Raw genomic sequence first — 23,506 nt, forward strand, 5'->3', positions numbered from 1 at the left:
GGATGCAAGGGGTGGGGGCACTCACCTGCAGCCTTGACATGCTGAGGAGCTGCTTCGCAGCAGAGTGTGCTACGGAGCCTCTGCTGCAGCCATCCCTGAAGCTGCCGGGTGCCTGCTGCTGAGACAATGGCAGGGCAGACAAGTGGAGTAGGTGATGCTGGTGCCAGCTGGAGGTCGCGGCAGAGGCAGAGGCTGGAGCCCCTGGGGCCTTGGAGCCTTCTTGGAACAGAAGGGCAGAGCCAGAGGACCATCGGGCATGTGTCATCAGGTATTACTGCATCACAGATACCGTGCCTCGAGGACCAGGCTGGAATGCTGCCGTGGAGGCCGATGAGGGATGGAGGATGCCGCAGGAGCGATTGGACGCAGTCGCAAGGTTGGTAGAGGTGGCAGTGTTGCAGGTGGTGGAGGTGGCGGACGTGGTGAAGCTGGTCCTGGCTATACAGAGTGGAGGCTGAGCAAGCTCTAATATTGAGAGACTCTGCTGTATGCCCATTTCCCCCATGGACTTCTGCTGGATTTGGGATGTTGTTCACCCACCTGGGCTGGGGGAGGGGGAGGCTGACCATGGCCACGGGAGCTCCTTGGGAGGCCCAGGTGCGGCAGTTGTAGAGTGCCACGAGCAGAGCAGCTGGTGAGGCCTTCGGACCATAGGGAGGATCAAGCAGATAACTGAATGTGAGACCTCTAACTTAAGGTGGGCCTTCAGGAACAGTGGGGATTGTTGCTGCTGTACTGCCCTCCCTGCTGCCCAGCCTCATCCCTGCTTGAGCTGCTGGATTCCATGGCCATGGGATGGTGATGGAGTCCTTGAGGCTGATGGTCCTTCGGGATTTTAACCTGCCACCTGGTGATGTGGTGTCTGGGGCAGCTCAGGAGTTCCCTCAGGTCCGAGAGGGAGCTTGGGACTTTCCCTGAGGATCTGGTGGGCAGTTCAGCCGAGGCCTTGGCGGCTGCCTGGAATAGGTGGGTCACTAAAGTCCTGGACTAGATTGCTCCTTTGCGGTCTCTCTCCCTGTGCGCCAATCCCGGGACGTACCTTGGTTCTCCATGCAACTCCGGGAGATAGAGCAGTGCCTGGAACGCTGTTGGAGGAAGACAAGGAGTCAATCCGACTGAACATGAGTCAGAGCTCGTATCTGAATCTACATCATGGTGATAAAGACAGCAAAACGTTGTTACTTCTCCACACTTATCACATCTGCCGATAGCTGCCAACTGGGTCTGTTTAGAGTGACCCGTTCCCTGTCACAGGAAGCTGGGTTTCAGGATCATCTGGAGAGCCACAGTGAAGACATTCATGCTATTGGGTGGATAAAGCCACCTGCTCAGTTGGACTCTGAGCAGGGTCAAGTGAGGCGCCCAAGGCACAGTCTTGTGAGGTTACTGGACTGAGTTTGATTCTGTGACTCCCTGTGGACAAGGTCTGCCGAACAGACTTTGGCTCAATTCTGACATGACTGAGTGGCTATGGCTGTCTGGTCCCCTGGGGTCAGGGACATCCCCATTGTGGCTCTTGGATGGGGTTGCACTTTCCCATTCAAGATTGGTGTGCGACTTGGGGGTCTTCCTGGACTCACAGCTACTGCTCAAAGAGTAGGTGGCACCTGTGGCCAAGAGGACCTTTGCATAGGTCAAACCTGTGGGCTAGTTGCGCCCTTTCCTCAACCAGGAGGACTTGCAGACGGTCACTCAAGCCCTCTCCCCTCACAATTAGACTACTGCAATACACTCTAAGTGGGGCTGCCCTTTAACACCATCTACAAGCTACAGCTGGTTTAAAGTGCAGCAGTGCAAACAGTAATGGGCACTTCTCATTTTTCCCACGTGTCACCTCCAGTATGTGAGCGGCATCGGCTACCGGTTGGCTTCCGAGTGCCATTCAAGGCGCTGGTTGTCACCTCTAAAGCCCTTCATGGCATAGGACCTGGTTACCTGAGGGACTGCCTTTCTCCCATTCTTTCTGCCCACCCAGTACATTTGAGCAGAGCGGGTGTGCTCCAGGTCCCTTCTGTTAAAGGTTGTCATCTTTTGGGACCCAGGAAGCACAACTTCTCTGTTACAGTGACTCCCCCCAGAGATTTCCGCAGCTCTTACCCTTCTGATATTCAGGAAACTCTTAAAACCCTGGTTGTTCTCCCAGTCCTTGGGACAGGGTGTTTTAAGTGGGACAGCACTATGCCATAATCTTTATCATGACTCCTTGAATGGCTTGGCATATTGTTTTTCAGTTGGCCAGGTTTCTTTTTTAATTGTATCTCTGACCAGTCAGGATCAATATCCGGAACAATTCTAGAGCACGTTATAAACAGATTGACCGATAAGTACCTTGAAAACAACAGAAGTCAACATGGGTTTGTTAAGAACAAATCTAGCTAGACTGTGTTATTTTTTTTATGTTAGGCAACTTCCTTAGTAAATTGTGGAAGAGTTGGTGAATTGTGAAAGTATCAAAAATGAACTGCAGAAAATTCTACAAGAAAGCTACCTGCATCAGACCTGTTTGTATATAAAATTGCAAAGTGTATAGCTACTTATCTGTGAACATATCAATGTTTCTGTTTTACAGAAATCAAAGAAAACATATTTTAAATGTGATATATAAGCAGGACAGTTTTTACTGCTTCAGTTTAGTAATGCAGAAGTGTGTAACTGTTTATTTAACTAATGCTAACTGTTGACAAGTCCAACCCCCTGCGCACTAAGCCATTCATTATGCCATCCTGGAGGCAGTGAAGGTTTGGATGGGGAGGGACCGTCTCCAACTCAATCCTACCAAGACTGAGTGGCTGGGTGTTTGGACCACCCAGATCTGGGGATATTCCAACTTCAACGTTGCATGGGGTTCCACTTTCCCATTCAAGGATGGCCTGCAATTTGGAGGTCTTCTTGGACTCACAGCTCCTGCTCAGACCATATTTACCAAGCAGCATAGGTGGGCATGGAAAGCTGCAAGTACACCAGACAGCTGAAGAAGACAAAAGGGCATCGGAAGAACATCTGAAGAACAGTGAAGAAGATGCACTGAAGCTAGTACAACATGAAGACTTACTGAATACCAAACTGGCCTGTAAGAAAGACCAAAGGAAGAAAAGAAAAGAGACATGGCATGGAAATATCATATGGCCAGGACATAAAAAAACTAGCAGGCAAAGCAGATAACAAGAAGACCTGGCAATGGCTAAGAGCGGGAAAGTGGAAGAAAGAGACAGAGGGGCTAATTCAGGCCGCACAGGACCAAGCCTTAAGAACAAATGCCTACAAAGCCAGAACTGAGAAGAGAGCAACAGACAGCAAATGCCCCCTCTGCAAAGAAGCTGAAGAAACAGTGGACCACCTAGTTAGCTGTTGCACCAAGACTGTACAGACTGATTACAAACAGCGGCATGACAAGGTAGCAACAATGGTGCATTGGAATATCTGCAAGAAATACCACTTGCTTGCAAGCAAGAACTGGTGGGACCAATGCAGGATTACGTTTGCTGGGCAGATGTTATGGGAGACAGGCGGTCCCTCCAGTAACCGGGTCCAATGGCATAGTATTAATTGCTCTATTCCCCTCCTGATGTCTTAAACAGAATTAATATTCCTGTCCAAATATTTGCTTATTGCCTGAGAAAAAGCCCCAGGCACAAATAGAATACATTTCAATACGCTACATGACTAAAAGAACAGCAGATCTCTTGCTCTAGAATTAAGCAGATACTCAGATCAATTTGGAGTACTCACAAGAACCACATTCATGTTACTCCAGGACTCCTAAGGCCATAAACATTTCACATGGGCAACACTCCAGCTAAATCAGACATCTGTCACTTAAAGGAACCAAAATGTCAAAGGACTGGATCTCCAGAAAGCAGGCATCACAGTTGGTCTGAAAGAAAAGCATATACATTTTCTATGACTTATCTATCTGAGGGAAGGGCACTGCTAGTTCCTGGTGGTTTCAGGTAGATCCCATGGAATCCACACTGGCTGAGTGCCACTAAAGAGTCACCATTCCCTTCTGAGCTGAAAAGAGGGGGGGGGATTCCAAGGCCGTTGGTGGCAGTTGGGACGCTGGGAGAGTTGGTCTTGGGGATAAGAGAAGTGAGTGGGTGAAGGACTGGTTCAAAGGAAAAGACAAGTTGTGTGTAGAAAGAGAGAGGTATTGTGGTTTCTTTTGGTTTTTGTTTTTTCCCTTTTCTGGGTTTCTGGGTTGGGAGAATTGGCCTTGGAGGCTATAAAAGTTGAGTGGAGCAAGTATTTGTCGAAACGGAGATAGAAGCTGTGTGGGAAGAGAGCTGGTGACCTCTCTTTAGGTGGCCCAGACTTGGTTTCTCCTGTTGGTTTTCTTGTCCTGCTTTGGGTTTTTAGGTTGGAATGGGCTGGCCTTGGAACTACAAAAGTTGAGCGGATCAAGAGTTGTCCAAAAGAAAACTGGGAGCTGGGTGGAGGGAGAGGTATTGCAATCTATCTAGGTTACAGGGATATCAACATATTGTATGATTAAATTAGGTTTTTGTTCTATTTTAGGACATGGGGCTTTCCCTAGCTTTGACACAACAATCTTTCTTTCTTCACACTGGTTGGATATAAAGGAAATGGGATATAAAGGAAAGGTGGGATAGAAATGGGGGAAAAGCAAAATTAAACCACTTCTTTCTATTCTGCTCCAATGGAAAAATATTCTAAATATCAGGGCAAATAACTAACAGCCGCAAGTATTATTGAATCATTTCCATTGGACTAACTTAACATTTTCACTTCTTCTCCCCACCCTTTTCTGTTTCAGAAATGGACGAAAGTGAGCTTATTGTGCCTGGAGGTTCCAGTGAGGTGTCAGAGGGGAACTTCCTAGAATCCAACCAAGCAATTACACTTTTCATTGTGTTTGGCTTGTACACCTTCATTGGCACTTGGATTTGTCTGCGACAATGCAAGTAAGCCCCCCGTTGTGGAAAAGAGTCATTCTGTGGACAAGCACGTTCTTCAAGTGCGCTTCCCTCTCAAAAGGGCTGCTTTCGGACCCAAAATCCTCCTGTTCATTCTCAAGAGAGTGGCATCTCCAAGAGTCGGGGAGCCCTAGGGCAGTGAAAACCCTCAGAAATTTTGGTTGAACTGCTTTCAGATGCACTACTTTACGACAAATCATAATAACCTGATTATTAGTGTCAAGAAAATAATGTATACGTTATTTCATTCTCCTTTTGTTCTTCAATCCCCAGGAAAAGGTTTTGCAGTGGAAGAGTGTCGCCGCTAGAACCCACCTCCGACAGCAGCACCACCACAGAAAGCTGGGTATCGGCGCCATTTCCCACTGAAATAAAAATAATAAATGAAAGAAGACCTGATTATACCCCAAAATACCTTGGACTTCCATTAGTACAAGTTTAGGATGTAGTATTAGTTTAAGTTAATCCTGTTGTTAGTTTTTCAATTTCTGTTACTTGTTTATGTTATTTAAATATTAAATGTTTATTTTTTGTTCAACATTATCAGTACGTCTGTATGATTTTTTTATGGGGGTGAATTATGATCCAGTCCCCATTAGTGTAATTAATAGTAAGATGTCAGTTATTGGCTGTAGCAAGTGTTCTGAAAGCACTAGTAGAGGACAGTAAGTTGCCAGAAGACCTCAAATAGCTGGATAGGCTCACGGCTCTTGTACATTTGCAGCTTTGGATCCTGAGCCACCCAAAGGAGCCAGGAGGGCCTCTATACTAGGAGTGTTGCAATGGTCAGTTCCCATTACTGTACTCGCAGGGAAGCAGGTGCTTAGAGCCCCGGGTTTTGCGGTCCCCGCTCATCACACTGGAGAAAGGGATAGTCACAGGAAACAGGCCCAGCAGAATCCATGATGAAGGGTGCTGTTCCTTGGGCTCTGCAACAGCAACTGGTCAGCAGGAGCAGGTGAAGGCCCAGTCGGGCAACCAGGGCCCAGTTCCTGATGGGGTGGTCACTCCCTAGACAGGTCAGTAGCTTCAGTGATAAGGGAAAAGCTAGGCTTGAGAAGCAAAGATGCCAATCTCTTTAAGTGGGCTGTGCTTGAAGCTGGCCGATTGAAGAACAGCTGCAACAGACTGGCATCCATTGGACAACGAATTCAATTCAATTCAATTCAGTTCCGTTCCGTTCCCCCCTGAAGTCCACTTATACATTTCTACCATGGTCCCTCTTGGCACAGGGTCACATTGTACTAAAGGCAGGGGTCCAGATACCGAAGTGGTGAAGCATGAGGAGAAGTTAGTTGAGGCAGGTCGGGATGTGAAGAAAAGGAGCACAAGTCTCTCCTTTTGGGGAGAGGCTTAGAAGAGTAGGTCCTTAACTTGCACAGTTCAGCTCTAAAGGGGAGAGAAAGATCAAGTCCATGCCTCCAGAGTCCCACTGAAGTGACGCCTCAGAAGATTCCAGTGACCAGTGTGATTTCCCACGGGAATCAAAGGGTCCAGTCCATGCCTTCAGGAGGGAGAAAGCGGCTTAGGCGGTTGAATACAGGGCAATTCACCCCTGCAAGCTCTCTCTTACAATCTGCACGCCCAGTCTTCCGCAAGATACCCTGAGGTTCACTTGAGGGGTTTTACCTGGCCATTGTATGTGCTGTAGACACATGGCATATCAACCATCAAAGTTCATTTAGAGTTTCAGTGGATTATGAGAGAGTGCTGAGTTCACACCCACTCTCTCAAAGTCAAAATAGTCACAGATTTTAGAGTCATCCAGTGTAGACAGGGAATCTTCCTTGAGGCATAGACATAGAGACCCAACAGTTACTCTGCTGTTCAGCAATGGCAAGCAGGTACTGGAAATGTCAGTATATGCAGTGGTCAGCGGGAGGAAGAGGCAGGACCTTTCAGCCAGTGCAGGCATCTTGGCTTTAAACAGATTCACGCCCCAACTCAAGAGCTTGGAAAACCTCTCCTGGGCTGACAGCAATCCTCCTCATGAGTTCCTGCTGAAGTCTGCTAAACAAGGTAGCCAGGGTCTATTACATCCTCCCCCCCATACATCTATGCCCAGTAGTGCCAAGTCAGTTATTTTTACTTACACTGACTTGGCACTGCTCACAGGCCCTGATTGACAGGGCACTCTCGAGTCTGCTCCTGCAGCTTGCTCACTTGCAACCACTAGCAGGAAAGCATCAGGTTCTAACTTCCACACAGGGAGCATGCAAACCTCCTCTCCTGGGAGGACATTTTGATATTGCGCTCAAAACTAGGTGGGGGTCAACAAATCGTTGCTTTGCATATCCAGGTAGCAGGCCCTCATACTGTGAAAGGGCATGGGTGAATCCAAAGCAGCCCTCAGACAAAATTTGGACTGCTCATCACATTTCTACTTAGATGAAAACATGATTATATACTTCAACTGCTAAGGACTTTAATACCTTCTCATTCCTAATAATCTCCTCGAATGAGAACTTGAAAAGCTGGAGAGAAGGAATCTACATTGACATAGGAATTTATAGGGTGCTTGGACTGCTTCCAGAGCCAAAAGTGGTTTAAAAATTATTTTTTCTTTTGTTTTCAGATAGACCATACCAGTCCATGGAGGCTCTATCAAATATGGTCCTAAAGATTGTTTCCTTTTTGTTCATAATATCCATATTGAGGGACAAAGATGAAACCTAGTAAACTTTCCTCATAACCCAGTTAGTTTAACAGCAAAACACAGGAAGACCCCCTTTAGGGCCAATGCTGGATTCTTGTTGCAAGGCAGAGCATGAGATTACTGATCAAAGTTGAAATGCAAAGCACTCTTGGGGGCAGCACAGCAATTAAGCAATAGGGCAAAAAAAAATGTACCTCCCTCCCCCCCCTTCTCTCAGGTTGCATAGGTCTTCTTGAGAGAAGTTACCATTTTCTTAACAGTAGCAGCTGGAAGAAAATAAATCTGCAAAAGAAAACATTTGAAATGGAGATCTTTATTCGAAAAAAGAAACACTTAAAGTCCAGCCCATTTACTGCAATCACCCTTTTTTACATTAGAGGGAGAAGCAAGCTCCCCCCACTGCTTCAAGTCTGATAGACTGGAAAGAAAAGACTGCTTCAGGGCTTTTGTTTTCAGGGAACGAATGCTCCAAAGCCATAAGAAGGGTAGGAAACTTTTCATAACATTTTCCTGAAAAACATCAGGTTTCTCCCCTGATGTTTCTCAAATAAAACATGTGCCATGGAGCTGGATTTATTTTGTAACAGCAGGTATAAACTACAAAATACTGGAGGGTATTTGCAAAGATGTTTTTACAATAGTATCTGAGCCTTCAGACTTTTACTCCTACCCTCACTTCTGGCCAGATGCTTTCCTGCCCCAGAACGGGGGAAAAAAGACTCTGGACTCAGTCTGTCACGCATGCACCACGCCTGGGACAAGACCTCACTCTCCTGTAGATTTCCCAGAGTGCTCAGATCTATGCCAGACATTTCCGTGGAAGCTTTTAAAACTGGTTAGACTTGGGAGACATCTTGCCAGAAAAACAGATAGTGCTCCCCTCTCCATCCTGAATTAGAAATACCACTTTGCAGAAAAATATGTCACCGTCAGCCCAACGGGCTTTTGACTTTAATGGGACAATGGAAGACCAAAGCTTACAACCTGCGCATCGCCCTCTTTTTCTTATCCACAGATTACATGACGATCCTCAACAGGACACCTGTCAGAAGCAATACCAACCGGAAAGGTATGCAACTTTATTCTACTTTAATCTTTGAATCAACTTCATATCAATATTATACTGGACTACTTAAACAAAGTGTGCCTAAATTACTGAAGGAATACACTGCAACCCTGTTATACTCAGGTAACAAACTCTTCTATTATACCCCTAATAAGGTTAAGGAGGAGGACAGCAAAGGCCTTGGTTTTCTCCTGCAATTGCCCTTTAATGCAGATTAACTTTAATCAAAACAAAGCCCAAGAAAGTAAATCTGAAGCACCGGTTAGTATGGTCTGAGCAGATGGTATGTTTTAAATGCCGATGGATTGGTTTCCAAGTCGCAGGAGTATATAATGCTTCTATTAACTTATGCTTTCTAAAATGCTGAAAGGAACTTATTGGCTACTAGGCCTTTTCTTTCTTACACCGGAGGAATCTAATACATTCCTGCTACGGGTAAACGTTTGGGGCCAAAGCACAGACACATCTCCTCTATACAGCCCAATCAGGCCTGTGCAATAATGTTGCTGATCGGCTTTCTTTAAGCCAAACTGTTGAGGAAGCTGTTCCAGGCAGCAGGCTGTGTGCTGAAAGTGGCCCTTCATGCTGAAGTAGCCTTGTCCAAAGCTGAGAATGATTAACTCTTTCATCCTTGGTCAAATCTAATGGTTTGCCCACAAAGTTTGGCCTCAGTAACTTTCAGGTTTTCCTGGCCATGAGGAATGGAGGTTAAGAGGCTAAGCTATTCGCATTTTCCTCAATAGCTATTGGTTTGGGATTACTAATAGGCCAAGGCAGAGTTCAGAGAAAGGATTCTAGATATGGAAAGTTAATCTGAATGTAGTAGAAGCTACACTAAAGTTCAGTTCAGGAACCGGGTGAATGGTCTTAAGCCAGCTAGGAAGGTTGACTTTATTGTACTTAAATATCAGTGTAACTGTGCTTTAGCATCTTACCCTCAGCAGGTTCAGAGGGCATATAAAGAAAGACTCCTTATGGTGATAATATTTATCGTTGCGATCTGAAGCAGGTGAATTTCTGGTTCATGTTTTATTATACTGTAATATATTATTACACAATATATTATACAATATAACTGAGGCTCTGTGGCTTGGATGGGGAGGAACCATCTCCAACTCAATCCTAGCAAGACCGAGTGGTTCTGGCTATTTGGGCCACCCAGATCTGGGGATATTCCATCTCTGACCTTGGATACTTCCCCATTCCAGAGTGGTGTGCAATCTGGGGGTCTTCCTGGATTCACTGCTCCTGCTCGATGAGCAAGTGCTGGCTGTGGCCAGGAAGGCCTTTGCACAGCTTCATCTGGTGCTCCTCCTTTTGGGGAGGTCCGTCAGACAGTCACTTTGCCCACCTTGCTGGCTGGGGAATTCTGCAAGTTAAAGTCCATACGTCTTAAAGTTGCCAAGTTTGAGAAACACTAGTCTACAACATGAGATTTTCAGTGTTCAAAAATGTTACCCCTGCACACACAGAGTGCTAAGGGGTCGCATGTGTCCTACTCCTATGTTTCTACACTAGTTTACTGAAAGGAGGACAACTGTTTCAGCAAAGTGGAAATCAGGGAAGTGAACATCCTGATTTCTAATGCTTGTTTTCAAATACCATTCTCCAAATACAGTAATTGCTCAAAGGCTGAGTTTCATATATCTATAACACTGCATAGGCACCAATGGGACCAAGTGCCCCAGGTTTTGCAGTCCCCGCTCATCACACTGGAGAAAGAGATTGTCACAGGAAACAGGCCCAGCAGAATCCATGATGAATGGTGCTGTTCCTTGAGCTCTGCAACAGCAACTGGTCAGCAGGAGCAGGTGAGGGCTCAGTCGGGCAATCAGGGCCCAGTTCCTGATGGGGTGGTCACTCCCTAGACAGGTCAGTATCTTCAGTGATAAGGGAAAAGCTTGGCTTGAGAAGCAAAGATGCCAATCTCTTTAAGTGGGCTGTGCCTGAAGCTGGCCGATTGAAGAACAGCTGCAACAGACTGGCATCCACTGGAAGCAATTCTCCAACTGACTGCATTTGTCTCCTGTAGGACTCACCCTGTCACGCATGCACCACAGCTGGGACAAGACCTCACTCTCCTGTATATTTCCCAGAGTGCGCTGAGAAGAACCATGTTTATTGTAATGATCATTGGGTGCCTGCTCTCCAAGAAAGAGGGACCCTGAACAATAGAAGAGCATAGAATTTATACACTTTTGAGGTTGAGAAGCGGTAAACCTGAGGGAGCCGATTCGAGGATAGGTTTGGATAGGTGTTAAATGGGGGAGAAATGGTTTTTTCTATTGAGGAATCTATGGCAAAAGACAATGGAATGTTGAGAGAAAAGGTACATGCTCTTAATAAGGAGAGAATCCCGAGGTTTCTCCCTTATTAGCAAAGGATTTCCTTAATGGGGTTGCCCCTCCCGCAAACCCTTCAGCAGACAGGTGATGGCCATCCCACTGTTTCAGGGTGATAGTATTAAGAGGGCTATTTTTGGCAGTGGAACATGGTCACTCTTGGGTCATGCAATAGCTTGTGGCTGAACCTGTTCTGCATGAGCAAAGAATGGCAGAAGGAAGCAAAGGAAAGAGTTTGCAAGAGAAGCAAGGCGGGGGGGGCAGAAAGAGAGGCAAGGGGGAGGGGGGAAAGGTTTCCAGCTTTATTTTATTAATTTTCCATCAAATATATCCAATTTTCCAGCAGCAACTCTTTTAAGGAACAGGCAAAGGTGTTTTGGTATCCTGCTCAAATGTTTGGTGCAGAGAGAGCAAAAAACAGGTAATAGAAAGTAGAGGAGGAGGGAAGTGCCAAGGCTTTTTTGGCAAAAGGGAGATCTTAGGGAACCAGCCACCAACTCAGTTGTTGTAGGGACTGAAATATTGTGCAAACCATTCTGATTAAGTGTGCTGCAGGCAGGGGAGAAAAGAAAAAGAAAACAAAATGGGTTTCTTTAGGGAAAGGGCTGTCTGGGATATGCAAGCAGAGTGGGAGAAGAGACTTCTGAAATAGATACTGGCATTATAGCAAAGCAGAGTACAGAAAGCCGTACTGAGTGGGGTATTAAGGGGGTATGTGAAGTTGGGATTGGGTGGGTCAGAGGAATTCACAATTACCCCTGTGCTGATATCCAATCCCCAACCCCCCAAGATGCATGAGGGAAGTATTTGACATAGCTTGGACAACCAATTCCATTCCATTCCATTCCATTCCATTCCCCCCGAAATCCACTTATAAATTTCTATCACAGTCCCTCTTGGCACAAGGTCACGTTGCACTAAAGGCAGGGGTCCAGATACTGAAGTGGTGAAGCATGAGGAGAAGGTAGTTGAGGCAGGTCGGGATGTGAAGAAAAGGAGCACAAGTCTCTCCTTTTGGGGAGACGCTTAGAAGAGTTGGTCCTTAACTTGCACAGTCCAGCTCTAAAGGGAGAGAAAGATCAAGTCCATGCCTCCAGAGTCCCACTGAAGTGACGCCTCCGAAGATTCCAGTGACCAGTGTGATTTCCCACGGGAATCAAAGGGTCCAGTCCATGCCTTCAGGAGGGAGAAAGCGGCTTAGGCGGTTGAATGCAGGGCAATTCACCCCTGCAAGCTATCTCTTACAATCTGCACGCCCAGTCTTCCGCAAGATACCCTGAGGTTCACTTGAGGGGTTTTACCTGGCCATTGTATGTGCTGTAGACACATGGCATATCAACCATCAAAGTTCATTTAGAGTTTCAGTGGATTATGAGAGAGTGCTGAGTTCACACCCACTCTCTCAAAGTCAAAATAGTCACAGATTTTAGAGTCATCCAGTGTAGACAGGGAATCTTCCTTGAGGCGTAGACATAGAGACCCAACAGTTATTCTACTGTTCAGCAATGGCAAGCAGGTACTGGAAATGTCAGTATATGCAGTGGTCAGCGGGAGGAAGAGGCAAGACCTTTCAGCCAGTGCAGGGAACTTGGCTTTAGACAGATTCACGCCCCAACTCAAGAGCTTGGAAAACCTCTCCTGGGCTGACAGCAATCCTCCTCATGAGTTCCTGCTGAAGTCTGCTAAACAAAAAGACAATCGTTAGCCACTCTTGTAGGGAGTCTCCTTTCTGTGGAGAAGTGAAGCCTTTTTTTCCTGCAGGGCAGAATACTTTGCCTGCTTTCAAACAGCCAGTGCCTCCCTTCACCCACACTTTTGCTCTTGTGGCCTCCAATTGCCTTTCCCCCTTTCCTTTACTCTGTGCAGGGGGTTTCCCTTCGGTCACATGAGGGAAGGTGATTTTGTGCAGGATCAGTTGCAGCACTCTCTCGCCCGCTGTGACGTTCATTTCAGGTCTCTCTGGGTCTAGGTGGGGAAGCATTCCTTGGTAGCCAGGGTCTATTACATCCTCCCCCCCCATACATCTATGCCCAGTAGTGCCAAGTCAGTTATTTTTTACTTACACTGACTTGGCACTGCTCACAGGCCCTGATTTACAGGGCAATAAGCATCAGGTTCTAACTTCCACACAGGGAACATGCAAACCTTCTCTCCTGGGGGACGTTTTGATACTGGGCTCAAAACTAGGTGGGGGTCAACAAATCGTTGATTGAGCTTCAGATGGCTTGATCCAATAGTGGTCTCCACCCTTCAACGATTTGTGGCCAGACAGAAGGTGGATTTGCTGCTTTGGGAGGCCTTACCTGTGAAAACCCAGTGCCAAGATCCCAAGAGATCTCCAAAAGATTGGCTTTACCTCACTGTGCATGGAGTGTCTGAGTCCCAGATCCAGTTGATCACCTTCATAGGGATCCTTGAGCCTTGTTAGGATTAATTACCTGATCATGTAGTGTAAGATGAAGCTGCTAGGCTGATTCTTACTACCACAGGGAAGACAAATCATGGGAGGTCAGCATACAGTGCATTCGGAAAGTATTCACACCCCCTTCACTTTTTTCAATTTTGTTATGTTGCAGCCGGATACTACGATCGTTCAAATTCATTTTTTTCCTCATTAATCTACACTCAGTACCCCATAATGACAAAGTGAAAACAGAATTTTAGAAATGTTACATTTAGGTTACATTTAGGTATTTAGGGTACAGGGATATCAACATATTGTATGATTAAATTAGGGTTTTGTTCTATTTTAGGACATGGGGCTTTCCCTAGCTTTGACACAACAATCTTTCTTTTTTCACACTGGTCGGATATAAAGGAAATGGGATATAAAGGAAAGGTGGGATAGAAATGGGGCAAAAGCAAAATTAAACCACTTCTTTCTATTCTGTTCCAAAGGAAAAATATTCTAAATATGAGGGAAATAACTAATAGCTGCAAGTATTATTGAATCATTTCCATTGGACTAATGTAACATTGTCACTTCCTCCCCCCACCCTTTTCTGTTTCAGAAATGGATGAAAGTGAACTTATTGTGCCCGGAACTTCCAGTGAGGTGTCAGAGGGGAACTTCCTGGAATCAAGCCAAGCAATTACACTCTTCATTGTGTTTGGCTTGTACATCTTCATCGGCACTTGGATTTGTTTGCGACAATGCAAGTAAGCCCCCCGTTGTGGAAAAGAGTCATTCTGTGGACAAGCACGTTCTTCAAGTGGGCTTCCCTCTCAAAAGGGCTGCTTTCGGACCCAAGATGGTCCTGTTCATTCTCAAGAGAGTGGCATCTCCAAGAGTCGGGGAGCCCTAGGGCAGTGAAAACCCTCAGTAGCTTCAGTGATAGGTCATAAGTCAGTAGCTTCAGTGATAACGGAAAAGCTAGGCTTGAGAAGCAAAGATGCCAATCCCTTTAAGTGGGCTGTGCTTGAAGCTGGCCGATTGAAGAACAGCTGCAACAGACTGGCATCCATTGGAAGCAATTCTCCAACTTACTGTATTTGTGTCCTGTAGGACTCAATCCCTCACGCATGCACCACAGCTGGGACAAGACCTCACTCTCCCCCCCTTTCACTCTCCCAAGTTTTGGACAATAAACTATATGGTCACCGTAATTGACTACATAATTGACTACCAACCCAGAAAACTCAAGGCTTTCTTGGATGCTATTCAGGGTCCTTGGAAAAGCCTATGTATGTATAAGGTTGTCTGGAAAACAGACTGTGCACGAGAACAAATCCTCTCCAAAACATAGCCCTAAATCCTCCATGATGCAAAAGTCACCCATGGCAGATGTCCAGGAAGTTTTCAACATCTCAGTCAGTGCACGAAGGGTTGATTGGAAAGTGCTTGAAAACTTTGGGGTATAGGAAAGGATCGATTCCCAGCCCCTTTGACTTTCACTATTTACAGTTGAGGCATCCAGCTTGGAGAGTGCCTTTCTGCATTAGGAAAGAACGTGTTATGTTCATTGAAAGGAAGACAACCCTAAAGACAGACATATCTCATTTTATCGCACTTCGCTTTGTGCTTTGCTGATATTGTGTCTTTTTACAAATTGAAGGTCTGTGGCAACCCTGCTTCAAGCAAGTCTCTCAGCACCATTTGTCCAACAGCAAGTGAAAGGAAGAGTCACACGTCTTTCACTTTAAATCAAAAGCTAGAAATGATTAAGCTTAGTGAGAAAGACATGTCAAAAGCTGAGATGGGCCAAAAGATAGGCCGAAAGCCAGGCCTCTTGCGACAAACAGCCAAGTTGGGAATGCAAAGAAAAGTTATTGAAGGAAATTAAAAGAGCTATTCCAGTGAACACATGAATGATAAGAAAGCGAAACAGCCTTATTGCTGATATGGAAAATGTTTTAGTGGACATAAGATCAAACCAGCCACAACATTCCCTTAAGCAAAGCCTAATACACAGCAAGGCCCTCTCTCTCTTCAGTTCTATGAAGGCTGAGAGAAGTGAGGAAGCTACAGGAGAAAAGTTGGAAGCTAGCAGAGCTTGGTTCATGAGGTTTCAGGAAAGAAGCCATCTCCATAACATAAAAGTGCAAGGTGAAGCAGCACGTGCTGATGTAGAAGCTGCAGCAAGTTATCCAGAAGATCTAGCTAATTGACGAATGTGGCTACACTAAACAAGAGATTTTCAATATGGACGAAATAGGATTTAGAATATTACGTAGACTTAGTTGATAAAGCAGCGGTAGGGTTTGACAGGATTGACTCCAATTTTGAAAGAAGTTCTCCTGTGGGTAAAATGCTATCAAATGGCATCACGTGCTACAGAGAATTCTTTCGTGAAAGGAAGAGTCAATCGATGTGGCAAACTTCATTGTTGCCTTATTTTAAGAAATTGCAACAGCCACCCCTGCCTTCAGCAACCACCACCCTGATCAGTCAGCAGCCATCAACATCAAGGCAAGACCCTCCACCAGCAAAAAGATTATGACTCGCTGACGGCTCAGATGATGATTAGTATTTTTTAGCCACAAACTATTTTTTAATTGAGGTATATACGTTGTTTTTTTAAAACATAATGCTATTGCACACTTAAGAAACTACAGCAATAGTGTAAACATAACTTTTGTATGCACTGGAAACCAAAAAATTTGTGTGACTTGTTTTACTGAGGTGGTCTGGAACCGAGCCCACAATATCTCCAAGGTAAGCCTGCATAAGACACCCTCCACCAAAGGAAAGATGATTCAAGAAAAAAAAAAGACCTTATCTTATTCCCATTACTATATCCTCAGAGAATGTAAGGTTATCCTTCTTTTAAATTATTTGGGAAAATTACCGATTAGTAAGCCATGTATGATAACAACATCATTTTAAGCTTATATATAATGTTTCGTGACCTCAAATGCTTACAGTTGCCAAAAATACTTTAGAGTTGATAACAGAAAAGCAATATCTGCACCAAATAACAGAGTTGATCACTAAAAAGATCAAATACTTAGGAATCTGTTTGCCAGAGAAATAACAAAGACCTTGAAATGAATAAATGATCAAAAAGTTTGGATTGACCAAAACCAGGGTTAAAGGCAGAAGCCAGTATTCATGGGCCCATCTGTTTCAAAGTGGTGATGCTACCTTATTTTGATAATTCCTCATTTCTGTGTATTTACGCATTCAATGCCTGCTAGCTCTCACTTTTAAAACTTTGTGAATTTCACAAGTTGAAATGGTGGTCCAACCATGAATGTATATTCTGTAGCATATAGCCGCCCAGAATCACGTAGGTGAGATGGGCAGCTAGGTACATTGAACAAACAAACAAACAGATATTTCTAAGAAAAACGCTGATTGCTTCATTAGCAAGCTTGCAAAGAGAGCTCCAACAGACGTCTTATCTGAGGGGACTCCAGCTGAAAAGGCACTGTAATTGTTTCCTGTACAGCTCCTTTGCACAACTAATATCAGGATTGCAGGAGTGATTTTGCCACCTTCTGGAAAGAAGCTGCAGTGAAACTGAATTTTGTGCCCTTTCCAACCGAGGGTCACATTCCAGTGGCTACCTGGAGGGCACGTCTTCATGGCCTTTGTGCAGTAACACACCTTCATCCTTTCTGATTAGAACTAAGCAGCAGCCAACTTCTCCTCTGGCATTGTCTGGGTTTCAGAGATAGGCAAACGATATAAACAACCGACCCTGGAAAAGCACAAGAAGGGGACTCCGTTCCCTCCTAAGCTGTGGGCTTCCGATTTTGGCTTCGCTTTGTGGTCAGTTAGAATTCGTAAACGCTGTCGCTTGCCTATCACAATTCCATCTTTAAGAAAGGCAAGACAGACACAACAATTTCATTGTTCAATCCATTTTTAAAGCGTTATCGGTAAGATCTATGCCAGACATTTCCGTGGAAGCTTTTAAAACTGGTTAGACTTGGGAGACATCTTGCCAGAAAAACAGATAGTGCTCCCCTCTCCATCCTGAATTAGAAATACCACTTTGCAGAAAAATATGTCACCGTCAGCCCAACGGGCTTTTGACTTTAATGGGACAATGGAAGACCAAAGCTTACAACCTGCGCATCGCCCTCTTTTTCTTATCCACAGATTACATGACGATCCTCAACAGGACACCTGTCAGAAGCAATACCAACCGGAAAGGTATGCAACTTTATTCTACTTTAATCTTTGAATCAACTTCATATCAATATTATACTGGACTACTTAAACAAAGTGTGCCTAAATTACTGAAGGAATACACTGCAACCCTGTTATACTCAGGTAACAAACTCTTCTATTATACCCCCTAATAAGGTTAAGGAGGAGGACAGCAAAGGCCTTGGTTTTCTCCTGCAATTGCCCTTTAATGCAGATTAACTTTAATCAAAACAAAGCCCAAGAAAGTAAATCTGAAGCACCGGTTAGTATGGTCTGAGCAGATGGTATGTTTTAAATGCCGATGGATTGGTTTCCAAGTCGCAGGAGTATATAATGCTTCTATTAACTTATGCTTTCTAAAATGCTGAAAGGAACTTATTGGCTACTAGGCCTTTTCCTTCTTACACCGGAGGAATCTAATACATTCCTGCTACGGGTAAACGTTTGGGGCCAAAGCACAGACACATCTCCTCTATACAGCCCAATCAGGCCTGTGCAATAATGTTGCTGATCGGCTTTCTTTAAGCCAAACTGTTGAGGAAGCTGTTCCAGGCAGCAGGCTGTGTGCTGAAAGTGGCCCTTCATGCTGAAGTAGCCTTGTCCAAAGCTGAGAATGATTAACTCTTTCATCCTTGGTCAAATCTAATGGTTTGCCCACAAAGTTTGGCCTCAGTAACTTTCAGATTTTCCTGGCCATGAGGAATGGAGGTTAAGAGGCTAAGCTATTCGCATTTTCCTCAATAGCTATTGGTTTGGGATTACTAATAGGCCAAGGCAGAGTTCAGAGAAAGGATTCTAGATATGGAAAGTTAATCTGAATGTAGTAGAAGCTACACTAAAGTTCAGTTCAGGAACCGGGTGAATGGTCTTAAGCCAGCTAGGAAGGTTGACTTTATTGTACTTAAATATCAGTGTAACTGTGCTTTAGCATCTTACCCTCAGCAGGTTCAGAGGGCATATAAAGAAAGACTCCTTATGGTGATAATATTTATCGTTGCGATCTGAAGCAGGTGAATTTCTGGTTCATGTTTTATTATACTGTAATATATTATTACACAATATATTATACAATATAACTGAGGCTCTGTGGCTTGGATGGGGAGGAACCATCTCCAACTCAATCCTAGCAAGACCGAGTGGTTCTGGCTATTTGGGCCACCCAGATCTGGGGATATTCCATCTCTGACCTTGGATACTTCCCCATTCCAGAGTGGTGTGCAATCTGGGGGTCTTCCTGGATTCACTGCTCCTGCTCGATGAGCAAGTGCTGGCTGTGGCCAGGAAGGCCTTTGCACAGCTTCATCTGGTGCTCCTCCTTTTGGGGAGGTCCGTCAGACAGTCACTTTGCCCACCTTGCTGGCTGGGGAATTCTGCAAGTTAAAGTCCATACGTCTTAAAGTTGCCAAGTTTGAGAAACACTAGTCTACAACATGAGATTTTCAGTGTTCAAAAATGTTACCCCTGCACACACAGAGTGCTAAGGGGTCGCATGTGTCCTACTCCTATGTTTCTACACTAGTTTACTGAAAGGAGGACAACTGTTTCAGCAAAGTGAAAATCAGGGAAGTGAACATCCTGATTTCTAATGCTTGTTTTCAAATACCATTCTCCAAATACAGTAATTGCTCAAAGGCTGAGTTTCATATATCTATAACACTGCATAGGCACCAATGGGATCAAGTGCCCCAGGTTTTGCAGTCCCCGCTCATCACACTGGAGAAAGAGATTGTCACAGGAAACAGGCCCAGCAGAATCCATGATGAATGGTGCTGTTCCTTGAGCTCTGCAACAGCAACTGGTCAGCAGGAGCAGGTGAGGGCTCAGTCGGGCAATCAGGGCCCAGTTCCTGATGGGGTGGTCACTCCCTAGACAGGTCAGTATCTTCAGTGATAAGGGAAAAGCTAGGCTTGAGAAGCAAAGATGCCAATCTCTTTAAGTGGGCTGTGCCTGAAGCTGGCCGATTGAAGAACAGCTGCAACAGACTGGCATCCACTGGAAGCAATTCTCCAACTGACTGCATTTGTCTCCTGTAGGACTCACCCTGTCACGCATGCACCACAGCTGGGACAAGACCTCACTCTCCTGTATATTTCCCAGAGTGTGCTGAGAAGAACCATGTTTATTGTAATGATCATTGGGTGCCTGCTCTCCAAGAAAGAGGGACCCTGAACAATAGAAGAGCATAGAATTTATACACTTTTGAGGTTGAGAAGCGGTAAACCTGAGGGAGCCGATTCGAGGATAGGTTTGGATAGGTGTTAAATGGGGGATAAATGGTTTTTTCTATTGAGGAATCTATGGCAAAAGACAATGGAATGTTGAGAGAAAAGGTACATGCTCTTAATAAGGAGAGAATCCCGAGGTTTCTCCCTTATTAGCAAAGGATTTCCTTAATGGGGTTGCCCCTCCCGCAAACCCTTCAGCAGACAGGTGATGGCCATCCCACTGTTTCAGGGTGATAGTATTAAGAGGGCTATTTTTGGCAGTGGAACATGGTCACTCTTGGGTCATGCAATAGCTTGTGGCTGAACCTGTTCTGCATGAGCAAAGAATGGCAGAAGGAAGCAAAGGAAAGAGTTTGCAAGAGAAGCAAGGCGGGGGGGGCAGAAAGAGAGGCAAGGGGGAGGGGGGAAAGGTTTCCAGCTTTATTTTATTAATTTTCCATCAAATATATCCAATTTTCCAGCAGCGACTCTTTTAAGGAACAGGCAAAGGTGTTTTGGTATCCTGCTCAAATGTTTGGTGCAGAGAGAGCAAAAAACAGGTAATAGAAAGTAGAGGAGGAGGGAAGTGCCAAGGCTTTTTTGGCAAAAAGGGAGATCTTAGGGAACCAGCCACCAACTCAGTTGTTGTAGGGACTGAAATATTGTGCAAACCATTCTGATTAAGTGTGCTGCAGGCAGGGGAGAAAAGAAAAAGAAAACAAAATGGGTTTCTTTAGGGAAAGGGCTGTCTGGGATATGCAAGCAGAGTGGGAGAAGAGACTTCTGAAATAGATACTGGCATTATAGCAAAGCAGAGTACAGAAAGCCGTACTGAGTGGGGTATTAAGGGGGTATGTGAAGTTGGGATTGGGTGGGTCAGAGGAATTCACAATTACCCCTGTGCTGATATCCAATCCCCGACCCCCCAAGATGCATGAGGGAAGTATTTGACATAGCTTGGACAACCAATTCCATTCCATTCCATTCCATTCCCCCCGAAATCCACTTATAAATTTCTATCACAGTCCCTCTTGGCACAAGGTCACGTTGCACTAAAGGCAGGGGTCCAGATACTGAAGTGGTGAAGCATGAGGAGAAGGTAGTTGAGGCAGGTCGGGATGTGAAGAAAAGGAGCACAAGTCTCTCCTTTTGGGGAGACGCTTAGAAGAGTTGGTCCTTAACTTGCACAGTCCAGCTCTAAAGGGGAGAGAAAGATCAAGTCCATGCCTCCAGAGTCCCACTGAAGTGACGCCTCCGAAGATTCCAGTGACCAGTGTGATTTCCCACGGGAATCAAAGGGTCCAGTCCATGCCTTCAGGAGGGAGAAAGCGGCTTAGGCGGTTGAATGCAGGGCAATTCACCCCTGCAAGCTATCTCTTACAATCTGCACGCCCAGTCTTCCGCAAGATACCCTGAGGTTCACTTGAGGGGTTTTACCTGGCCATTGTATGTGCTGTAGACACATGGCATATCAACCATCAAAGTTCATTTAGAGTTTCAGTGGATTATGAGAGAGTGCTGAGTTCACACCCACTCTCTCAAAGTCAAAATAGTCACAGATTTTAGAGTCATCCAGTGTAGACAGGGAATCTTCCTTGAGGCGTAGACATAGAGACCCAACAGTTATTCTACTGTTCAGCAATGGCAAGCAGGTACTGGAAATGTCAGTATATGCAGTGGTCAGCGGGAGGAAGAGGCAAGACCTTTCAGCCAGTGCAGGGAACTTGGCTTTAGACAGATTCACGCCCCAACTCAAGAGCTTGGAAAACCTCTCCTGGGCTGACAGCAATCCTCCTCATGAGTTCCTGCTGAAGTCTGCTAAACAAAAAGACAATCGTTAGCCACTCTTGTAGGGAGTCTCCTTTCTGTGGAGAAGTGAAGCCTTTTTTCCTGCAGGGCAGAATACTTTGCCTGCTTTCAAACAGCCAGTGCCTCCCTTCGCCCACACTTTTGCTCTTGTGGCCTCCAATTGCCTTTCCCCCTTTCCTTTACTCTGTGCAGGGGGTTTCCCTTCGGTCACATGAGGGAAGGTGATTTTGTGCAGGATCAGTTGCAGCACTCTCTCGCCCGCTGTGACGTTCATTTCAGGTCTCTCTGGGTCTAGGTGGGGAAGCATTCCTTGGTAGCCAGGGTCTATTACATCCTCCCCCCCCATACATCTATGCCCAGTAGTGCCAAGTCAGTTATTTTTTACTTACACTGACTTGGCACTGCTCACAGGCCCTGATTTACAGGGCAATAAGCATCAGGTTCTAACTTCCACACAGGGAACATGCAAACCTTCTCTCCTGGGGGACGTTTTGATACTGGGCTCAAAACTAGGTGGGGGTCAACAAATCGTTGATTGAGCTTCAGATGGCTTGATCCAATAGTGGTCTCCACCCTTCAACGATTTGTGGCCAGACAGAAGGTGGATTTGCTGCTTTGGGAGGCCTTACCTGTGAAAACCCAGTGCCAAGATCCCAAGAGATCTCCAAAAGATTGGCTTTACCTCACTGTGCATGGAGTGTCTGAGTCCCAGATCCAGTTGATCACCTTCATAGGGATCCTTGAGCCTTGTTAGGATTAATTACCTGATCATGTAGTGTAAGATGAAGCTGCTAGGCTGATTCTTACTACCACAGGGAAGACAAATCATGGGAGGTCAGCATACAGTGCATTCGGAAAGTATTCACACCCCCTTCACTTTTTTCAATTTTGTTATGTTGCAGCCGGATACTACGATCGTTCAAATTCATTTTTTTCCTCATTAATCTACACTCAGTACCCCATAATGACAAAGTGAAAACAGAATTTTAGAAATGTTACATTTAGGTTACATTTAGGTATTTAGGTTACAGGGATATCAACATATTGTATGATTAAATTAGGGTTTTGTTCTATTTTAGGACATGGGGCTTTCCCTAGCTTTGACACAACAATCTTTCTTTTTTCACACTGGTCGGATATAAAGGAAATGGGATATAAAGGAAAGGTGGGATAGAAATGGGGCAAAAGCAAAATTAAACCACTTCTTTCTATTCTGTTCCAAAGGAAAAATATTCTAAATATGAGGGAAATAACTAATAGCTGCAAGTATTATTGAATCATTTCCATTGGACTAATGTAACATTGTCACTTCCTCCCCCCACCCTTTTCTGTTTCAGAAATGGATGAAAGTGAACTTATTGTGCCCGGAACTTCCAGTGAGGTGTCAGAGGGGAACTTCCTGGAATCAAGCCAAGCAATTACACTCTTCATTGTGTTTGGCTTGTACATCTTCATCGGCACTTGGATTTGTTTGCGACAATGCAAGTAAGCCCCCCGTTGTGGAAAAGAGTCATTCTGTGGACAAGCATGTTCTTCAAGTGGGCTTCCCTCTCAAAAGGGCTGCTTTCGGACCCAAGATGGTCCTGTTCATTCTCAAGAGAGTGGCATCTCCAAGAGTCGGGGAGCCCTAGGGCAGTGAAAACCCTCAGTAGCTTCAGTGATAGGTCATAAGTCAGTAGCTTCAGTGATAACGGAAAAGCTAGGCTTGAGAAGCAAAGATGCCAATCCCTTTAAGTGGGCTGTGCTTGAAGCTGGCCGATTGAAGAACAGCTGCAACAGACTGGCATCCATTGGAAGCAATTCTCCAACTTACTGTATTTGTGTCCTGTAGGACTCAATCCCTCACGCATGCACCACAGCTGGGACAAGACCTCACTCTCCCCCCCTTTCACTCTCC

The 23,506-nt window shown here is 45.2% G+C and overlaps 1 protein-coding gene and 2 long non-coding RNA genes across 9 annotated transcripts in view; 2 read left to right on the forward strand and 1 right to left on the reverse strand.

Annotated features, from left to right (window-relative positions):
* The first annotated feature begins 307 nt into the window (after positions 1-307).
* Positions 308-5,458, forward strand: LOC148213647 (uncharacterized). The gene is made up of 3 exons (XR_015794192.1): positions 308-376; positions 4,775-4,922; positions 5,208-5,458. It is a non-coding gene; the product is annotated as an uncharacterized LOC148213647 (long non-coding RNA).
* LOC148213648 (uncharacterized) lies at positions 458-5,298 on the reverse strand. Its single transcript, XR_015794193.1, has 3 exons — positions 5,250-5,298; positions 3,730-3,874; positions 458-1,085 (listed from the first exon to the last, which is right to left on the reverse strand). It is a non-coding gene; the product is annotated as an uncharacterized LOC148213648 (long non-coding RNA).
* Positions 5,459-7,456: 1,998 nt separating the features above from the next.
* Positions 7,457-23,506, forward strand: part of LOC148213649 (uncharacterized) — a 52,661-nt gene continuing 36,611 nt past the window's right edge. For 3 of the 7 annotated variants that reach the window (XR_015794195.1, XR_015794199.1, XR_015794200.1), the window contains exons 1-6: positions 7,457-8,659; positions 10,320-10,467; positions 14,010-14,157; positions 15,054-17,599; positions 19,261-19,408; positions 22,947-23,094. The gene's annotated coding sequence lies outside the window, so the exon portion shown is untranslated. The remainder of the gene's footprint in view (positions 8,660-10,319; positions 10,468-14,009; positions 14,158-15,053; positions 17,600-19,260; positions 19,409-22,946; positions 23,095-23,506) is intronic. The other 4 variants (XR_015794196.1, XR_015794194.1, XR_015794198.1 and 1 more) reach the window with 4 other exon arrangements.

Source organism: Python bivittatus, unplaced genomic scaffold, assembly GCF_059951505.1.
Source record: "Python bivittatus isolate LINGU-HERP-01145 unplaced genomic scaffold, Pbiv_v1 ctg000910_np1212, whole genome shotgun sequence".
NCBI classification, from domain to species: Eukaryota; Metazoa; Chordata; class Lepidosauria; order Squamata; family Pythonidae; genus Python; species Python bivittatus.